Source organism: Ammospiza caudacuta, chromosome 2 (assembly GCF_027887145.1).
Source record: "Ammospiza caudacuta isolate bAmmCau1 chromosome 2, bAmmCau1.pri, whole genome shotgun sequence".
Classification (NCBI taxonomy): Eukaryota; Metazoa; Chordata; class Aves; order Passeriformes; family Passerellidae; genus Ammospiza; species Ammospiza caudacuta.
The window spans coordinates 3,747,904-3,756,989 of record NC_080594.1 but is presented as its reverse complement, the minus strand read 5'-3'; positions in this window follow the sequence as shown (position 1 = coordinate 3,756,989).

The window sequence follows — 9,086 nt, the reverse complement described above, 5'->3', positions numbered from 1 at the left end:
GAGCTGTTCCACAGATGATTCTGTCCTCTCACTGAGCTGCAAACTCTGTGGCTCCTGTCTGCCACTCGTGGGGACTTGGGAGCTGAATGGGGAGGCAGCAAACTGCCTCTGAGCAGAGCTGAGCTCTGGAGTACAAAGGGTGGGAGCAGCTTCATCTCATGGCACCAGCAGGGTCTCTGCTGGATTTCTTTACCTGACTGCATCTCCTGGCCTGCTGGCAGTGAAGGTGACACTCAAAGTGGGTTAATGCTTGGATTTAGTGACATTAAAACACTTCTCCAACCTAAATTATTCTATGATTCTGTGAAGTCGTTCTTGCTTATGAAGCAAATTGGGCTGGAGTTATGATAAAATACGTAAATGCTCTGAATGCTAGAAATCTAAAATTCTACCTCAGTGGTTTTTTGCAGCAGTGAAGAAAAGCTCAGTTTCCTGCAGTACAAAAGAGGTTTTGCAGTTCCTACTCACCTGAGTAAGAGTGGTGAGCACATCATGAAGTTGACATCCCAGACATTGAAGTACCACTGAATGAGAAAAAGAAAAAAAATTTAGATGCTTCTTGTAGCAATCAACTAGTTCATGGGTAATAAGTAACTTGATCATGAGTAATAAGCAACTATAAAAATAAAACCGTTGGAACAATGAGGTTTTAAATATATTGAACTTCAACTGCTTAGAGGTCGGATGAAGAGAGTGCTTCATTCTCAGAAATAAAAGCTGCATATGAAAACCAATGTGATGTTGTTTGTACATTCCTTCTGAGTGTGGTTTTTGCAACAATTCTTAATCTCTGTTTCAGATAGAGACCTTTTTTCAAGAAGGCTGGCAATGGGTAAGCACTCAGGAGCAAGCAGCTGCAGGTAATGGATTCCTCCTTGCTGAAGGCACCTTCCCAGTGCCTCTTCAGTTGTAGACATCAATTGTACCAACTCTTTGGGAACAGTTATATTTTAGTTTGCAAACCAAGCTCATATGAACTATAACACACACACAAATCCGCTATCTGTTTCACCTACTATTTAAAAAGTGGCAGAAGTTTCCCATAGAATGTGCCTGGGTGGATTGATGGTTGTTAATGGCATGGCTGCCTTGCCAGGCTGTTCAGCTAAAAATCAGCATATGAGAAGCCTCTGATGTACACTTAGACTCAGTTCCAGTTCAACATATACACAATACATATGCATTATTTCTTGAGAGAAAGAACATTTTGTGTTTTGAGAGCTCCAGGCTGATACTGGAAGAGCACAAGCCAGCTCTTCTTCCACATTTGTCTTTCAACCCATCACCCAAAAAACCAAAACCGAAACAAGCTGAATAGATCAAGTACATGACAGCAGCAATTGTGTGCAAAAAAAGGGCTCAAATCCAGCCTGTCAGCTCTAGATCAAATTTTTCCATACACTTCTCAGAGGACTTTTCAGAATGTCATGAAAATAGAGCAGTCCCAGGAAGGTGCCATTTGCTGCTCCAGAGCATTTTCCTTCTATCTGCAAAGAAATATCACAGGAACAGCCTGTTCTCATAGTGGGATAGGAACTAACCCTCTCCATAACATTTTCAGTGCCAAGCAGCAAGCCCCCATCTGTCTGCCAGCAGGAGAGAGAGAAAACAAATGAAAAATGGAAAGGAGAAGCAACCAGAATTTGGGCATAGGAGAGAAACATCTACTAAAGGGACAGGAAAAAAAAGAGGTTCTGAGAGAATCAAAGGATCATAAAGCAGGTAAAGCAACATAACCATGTTTCCAAAAAAAGAGAAAGAGAGGGAGGAAAAAACAAGTGGTGGCCATAAAAATAAAGGACATTTTTAGAAAGAAAGGAAGAGAAACAAAGCCAGATGCACTGTAGGTGTTTACCTGTGTTAATAACCAGAGATTTGATGAACAGAAAGGCTGAAAACAGTGATATCTGATTGCTGCAATATATGGGCTTAATCATTTGGTTTGGTCTTATTTTTTTGGCTTTTGAAATCCATGTCATTAAAATAAAAAAAAAAATCAAGATCATTCTGTGAAAGTTATTTTTCATATTTACACAGGAATTGGGGGGGGGGGGAGGGGGGGAAATCAGCCACTTCCCTTAAAACCTTAAAACTTCCTGAGTTTTTTGATTGTTCCAGTACAGAGGAGCGTTCTTGTGTGCCTGGATGAAAAATGTGGGTAAAATTTATTAAAAAAATATATTTTAAAAACATGACAAGAATAAAATGGAATTAAGTACAAAATCCCACATCTTCCCAGAGATACACACAAGTAGCTGCCACACATGGAATGATCCAGCAAGATGATTCAGTAATAAAATTGCTGGGATTGACTGTTAGTCCTAAACACTTCAGATTTAGAAATTGGGCTTCTCAGAATTACCTTTAAAGTACTCAAAATGAAAAATGTAAATAACATCTGATTTTTTTTTGTTTTGAGAGAGCTACACTTTGAGCACCTAGATATCATTCTTTTGAGCATTTTCTCTAATTTTAATTTTTTTTTTTAAGTGTAACCAATGCAAGGCTTTGTTTCTGTATCTAAATTTTAGTTTCACTAAACCCAGAACAAGACAGCACAGTAATTCATTGTATTTCATTCATGCTGCCATGACAGTGATTAAACAAATGCTTTCCTAAGGCATTGCAAAGGAAACCATCACTCAGCTGATGCAGGTTCCATTGCTGACACCCAAACGCAACAGGTAACAACCATGAATTTAGATTATCCTGCAGCATATTCCTGTAATACTTTTTATTCTGTACATATAATTTTCTGACTCTGTCAGCATTCGTGGGAAATGCTTATCGTAGCTACTACAACATTGTTGTTTTGTTTTTATATTTTACCAGAATTCTAAACTCTTCATAAAACTGAGGTTCAATGACAGGTCCCAGCACTTTTTAGCATTTGATCACAGCTGCTCATTATAATATTAAAAGTGCTCCTAATTTGTGGCCAGTCTTGAACAAGCAGAAATGTATCAAGTGTTTAGAAAAGAAGGAAAAAAAAATAGACAGATTTTCTTCTACACTTTCATCTTTCCTGTTCTGTTGTCTCATGCAAATTATTTTACCTCTTAGTGATGCTTTCCTGGTGGTGTATCAGAGATAATTCACAGAAGAAAATATACCTGCCTCAAAATACAGCAGGAGCATTTCTAAAAAGATTTTTAGATATGTATAGCCTTTGATGTTTATTAGTCTCACTGCATACTTAAAATTCAAATCAAGGCATCAGAAAACCCTTGAGACAAATGCATAATTCATATTTTCTATTTACTATACTTGTTCTATGCATTATATCAGCTTTTATTGATTTCTGTTCATGGAACATTCACCAAATAATAAAATTCTCAATATTATTAGTGTGTTCAGAGCTGACTTCAAAACAGATGACACTAATGTCATTACTTATTTACCTTACCTAGTGCTATAGAGGGCATTTTTAGATTAGTAAATCACCAGGGGTGTGGGACTTCCTGAAACACACATCAGCATATTTGTCCAATTATTTTAAGGATGTCTTTCTTACTCACTGGAAGCAAAGCTAAATATTTTTCTTACTGTACAACTGCATCAAATATCAATTAAAGATGGATATTTCCCATTCATTACTGTTTGAAGAAATTATTTTAATGCTTGCTGTCTAGGAAACTCTTTTTATTTCAGATTTTTCTGTTTTCCTCACCTGTCACTGTCACAGTTTGGTGTGGCACTTTCCATGGAGATGTTTCTACAGCTGATGACAAAAATATTTCACAATAAAGTGCTGTCAGCATGACTGAATCAGGTACTCTGAGATCAGCTGCACCTCAGAGATGGTGCACTTTGTGTAGGGGCTGCTGTAGGAAAATCAAATTGCAGATGGCTTGGAAGGGAGTAAAAAAGGGGCCTAAAAAAGCAGGTAAAATTCCACACAGTGTTCTGAAAGTCTTCTCTAGAAAAAAAAAATTAAATCCATGTATAAAACCGGGAATAAAAAATGCCTTCAACCCTTACATACAGAACACCATCAAAATCTATTCTGTGGTTCAAATCCAGCTTTACAGAGCCCAGCTTAAAAGTACTGGCTTATTATTATCTATGATATAGATTTATACACTATAATAACAGTATTTTACTCATTATGAAGCGACATTTAATAATCAGAGGGATAGAAGACTTAATACAAAGATGCCATTTTACAAGGGCTGGTGAAACTAGAATTGTTGTAAACCAAAATCTTCCTGATTTTCCATTTGAAAAAAACCTGAGAAGCAGTTGTCAGACAAAATCTGGAATCTCAATTTCTGAAATATACCTAGAATATAAATAGGATCAGAGTTTGAATTTCTTATGCACCCATTCTATGGTGAGAAGTATCTCTGGCCTTGATTTTTGGAGTATTATAATGCTTTTTCTAATTCACAGGAGATGAAAACAAAGATACACAAGCTGAAGGACAAGGACTTGCAGCTGCATCCTGTACAATTAAAAGAAAAGAAAAAAAATCAAAATAAGATCAAAATAATGCAGGGCTGCGCTGCTTCTCAACCATCCTAAGACTCTTGAATATTGTGTAAATTATCTTTAAACTAGCATTTGCTGAGAGAACATTAGTCCAGGTAGGAACAGTTATTCCTTTCACATTATCTGTTGGATTATATGATCATTACTGTTGACCACTCCCTTATTTTGGTTTATAGAGGATCTAAAAATTGAAGAAAGCCCTGAAACTTAATGTTTTCCTACTATAAAAACAACAAAAATTTGGGATTATTTTCCATGTAAATTTGTCTATATATGGAGGGAGGGAGGTGGAGGGAAACAGACCCTGTGTTTTCAATATTTTGGGCTTCAGGGAATATATTTTGGCAATGAGTTAGCCCACAGAACATACAAAATAAAACAAAAAGATGATTACAGAACCTATTTTTCTGTGGTCTAACTTTCTAAAAGATAACAGGCCTATTGGAGACAGGATTTAAACTTAGTTCAGTCACAACTTCTGGAATGAGGATAAAATGGAAGATAAAATGTGGTAAGATTTTCATATGATTTCAGCATTCTACAAAAACCCCAGAGTTTTCTGTCACATCACTTCTCACAAATGGGCACTGCAAGACCTTTCTTGCAGTGATATCTCAGTGATATCTCAGATACAGCAGAGACAATAAAAATACAGTCAACTGCAGTGCATAATTCCACAGGTCTTTCAGGAGCTCTACCAGGGAGTCTCAGCATTCAGCACACCCTGAAAGAAAATTTTAGGGAGCATCTAAGGAAAAAAACCTCTTTGAACTGCATTTTTGTACATCACTTTGACCTCATAATCTGGTCTATAGCTACCAGTTCTTTAAATATGAGACCACATGCCAGAGTAATTGGCAATTTTAGCATTTCACGTTCAGAGGAACAAATGCACAGTGACGAGTGGGGACACTTCTCAAAGAACTTTTAGAGGCTCTCAAATTCTAGAAGAACTTTTTTACCATACACACCACAAAGTGGACTTGTTTTTGTAACTGCACTCGTTCAAATACAGACTGGAATGGTTTGCAGAGCTTGTGCTGCCTCAGAGGGTACTGAGGGGAGGCATGAGGATGTTCCTTGTCTCATAACCTCCCCTCATTACTCATGGGTTACTTCTAGGCTTAGTTACCAGCTGCAAGCCATTCTCATTAATTCCTCTGCAAGCAACTGCAGGATTTAAGAAGAATTTAATTTTCTAAAATTGCCAATTTTTAAAGGGCATTTTCAATGGACATGGCTAAAATGGCAGTGGCTGTATTGACAAATTCAGTCAGAAAAAAAAGAGAAAAGCCTCATTTTAAATCTTATTTATCACACTCAAGCTGCCAAGTATGGCTGTGCAAAATCTGTCAGTTTTTAAAGTGCTACTTACTGCATATTCAAAACCTCTTCAAAGAATATTTCCTTGAGTTACATCACATGCAGCCACCCACACCTCCCCACATCCTGCCCACATCTCGAAACAATTCAGGGAGCAGGGTGACAGAGCAGCATTAACCTATCACATCTGAAGGGTTATGTAAGGTTTTACTTTGATTGGGAGTTTTTTAAAAGACAAAAATAGAACCAAAACCCCTTTGCCTATTTCAATATTAGGTTTCCTAATACCTAAATTCTCTTTTGGAGACTACTTCCACGTGTAATGAGAGCTGGCTGCTAGGGGCCCTTTATGTAATGACTTCTGCAGGAAGTGTTGTTAAGCAAAAATGTAAGAAATAACAACCTGACCCACCAGAACTCCATGTTGTGAATATGTGTACAGCAAAATTCCAGCAAGGATTGCATTCTGCCACTTCAGCTCCACAGAGCAACACTTGGCTCAGGATGAACAGCTCATTTTAGATGGAGGGATTTAGTTCAGGCAGGGAAGGATTACTCACCACGAGTTAGAATGGCAGAATTTGGCCAGAGAAGCCAGAGCAGCCTTTGCAATACCAACACATCATTTTAAAACAGCTGGGAAATGGGTATCTAGGAAAAAAAAATAAATAAAGGTTATGAAGGAGGATCAAATGCTGTCTTAATTGAAGCAGGACTTCATTTTTTAATTCATCTAATTGTGTTAAACTGCTAACAGGCTAATTTGAAGAGCTCAATGCATTCAAGAAGCTGGTATTTAATTAACAAAATCACGTTTCACACAATGCCAGACAAGGGGTCAATCCTTGAATGAGGAGCTCCCTTGAGAGGAAAAGGCACAATTAAGGCTGTAGAAACTTCTCATTCATTCTTCTGCTGCTAAATATCATTGATTGGGAAGAACCCCATTGCTTCTTAGCTGATGTTTTTTGGCATAGATTTCCCTCCTTTCCTAGTCTCTGTATCTGACCTCTGCATCCTCTCCTCTAGTGGATTTTGACCTCTATGTGGCTTTACGCATTTGTGATTATATTAATTATAAAGAGTATTATCCATGCAGACTTCTGCCATGGAAACAGGAGTTTCAATGCTACCATTTTCGTGTCCACCTAGAATTTCCAACCCTGTGCCAGGAAAATGGCTTCCCCTGGCTTAAAAGGATTTTACACAACCCTAAAATTACTGGGCAGACTTGAAAGCATTCCTTAAAAATGTTTCAAGCTTCAATGACAGTCACCTTCCATTCCTTAGCTTCAGGATAAAACCTTGTAATTGTTCATTACCTCAATTCAATTTTATTTGGAGGCATTTCTGGGCATGAATAAGGTAACAGAATCCAGTTCCTGTTAAGGCAGCATGCACACACCAAACTGAAGTACTGAGAGGTTCTGGGAATATTGACAAACAAGGAGAAGAGATTATTTCAACACAAGAAAAGAGAGACTGCTTGGGGAACTTATTCAAGAGTCCTGGCAGGCATGATAATGGAGGTGGAACTCAGGAAGAAACTTCCCTCACTGAAATTTATTCTTTCTCCTTAAGTTCAGGGCATTTGAAATCAAAATTTACTATTGCTTGACTGAGGAGATATTCAGGAGAATATCTATAAATAGCCATGAGGGTCTTTAAAAGGTAGTTTTTGTCAGTGGCAAGATGCTTTCACAATTAGAAAACTCTGCCTGGGGGTCTATTAACCACAACAGCCTTTCCTCAGCAGCCAGACATCTCAATTAGCACTAAGAGTTGCTTCTGACTCAATACTTCCCATAACTAATACTATGCTTGTCATCCTCAATTGTTTAAATTAAAGTTAGAGACCTTCTGTTATTTATTACATGAAGTTATTTGGTGTTGACCTTAAAAAGAAGGCGTTTAAGTGTATATGAACATACATTCATAACACTTCAGGAAAAAAATCTACATTTATATTGCATGGAAAGACTACAGCTTTCTGTTTGTGGCATTTCTGGTTCTTCCAGACTTTATTCTGTGGACAATGTTGATGACTTATAAAGTGTAAGACTTCTATTTTAAAGAAAATGTCACATTACCACAACATATGTGGAATGTATGATTCCTCCCTGCAATTCAATCTGTACACAGTACTTGAGCAAAAGATCGAGTACAGCATATTTTGAAAGAAAAATAATTAAGAACCAATGGAAAACAATACTGGGAGGGCAATAGCCAATGTGTGGGCAGCTTTTGGTAATAATCTAAGAAAAAACAAATTATATTTACATTCTATCAGCAAATAGGTTGATAAAGACCAAACTTACTCATTGGGCACAACCTCTTTCCTTTTAGGCTCCAGCAATATGCTCTCCTCACTTCACAGCTGAAATAACTGCTTTCAGAATTACTTCACAGGTCTGAAAACAACTGCCTTGAAAAATGTCACTTCTGTTCTCTTTTCCCTATTGTATTTGTGTGATTCACCATGAATGTTCAGCAGTCTCAGGCATAGAACTTTGGTTGCAGCAGTGCAATTACAGAAAAAGCAATTTTATGGTGTATCTTGGGGGAAAAAAATAGCATTTTATTAAGAATATGGGCATGATTTTTATTGGATACCTCTATGATCTAACTGTAAGAACTATAAAAATCTTTTACCATTGTCTCTCAACTGCTATGTCAGAATTAACCAGCAGAAGTTAAATCTAATATGAGAATAATATCAAGTATAATTTTCAGTAGAACATTCACAAGCCCCAAAAATATATCCTTTACACCTTGAATATATTTAAACAGAACAAATACCTGAATCAGCAGATAAACTCTACTTTTTTTCTCTGGGTGAGCAACACCTTAAAAATAAAGATTCTTAAACATTTCATGTTAGAATGAGACTTCCACATCTATTCAACCCTCTAATTGCAAATACAAAACTAACACAATCCTGAATTACACCTTTAATATTTTTTGCCCAAATTCACCTTTCTATCTATTTTATTTTCTTTATGCAGTTACACATACAAGGGCTTCATAATAACTTCAAGGTCCTAAATCTATTGATGTTCTTACATTTTTACAGCTAGTTAATGGTCTCTGTTAAATAATTAATAAATGATTTCCTTGGAGAGTGTGTCAGTGGTTCCTAACAGCCTCTGGAGCCAGCAGTGAGTGAAGCCCTTTATCACACAGGGGGAATGTTATAACATCCTAAGGAGGAAAAGGAGAATAAAGATTGATGTACATATGGAGAGATACCAAGGTAGGCAAACACTTTCCTA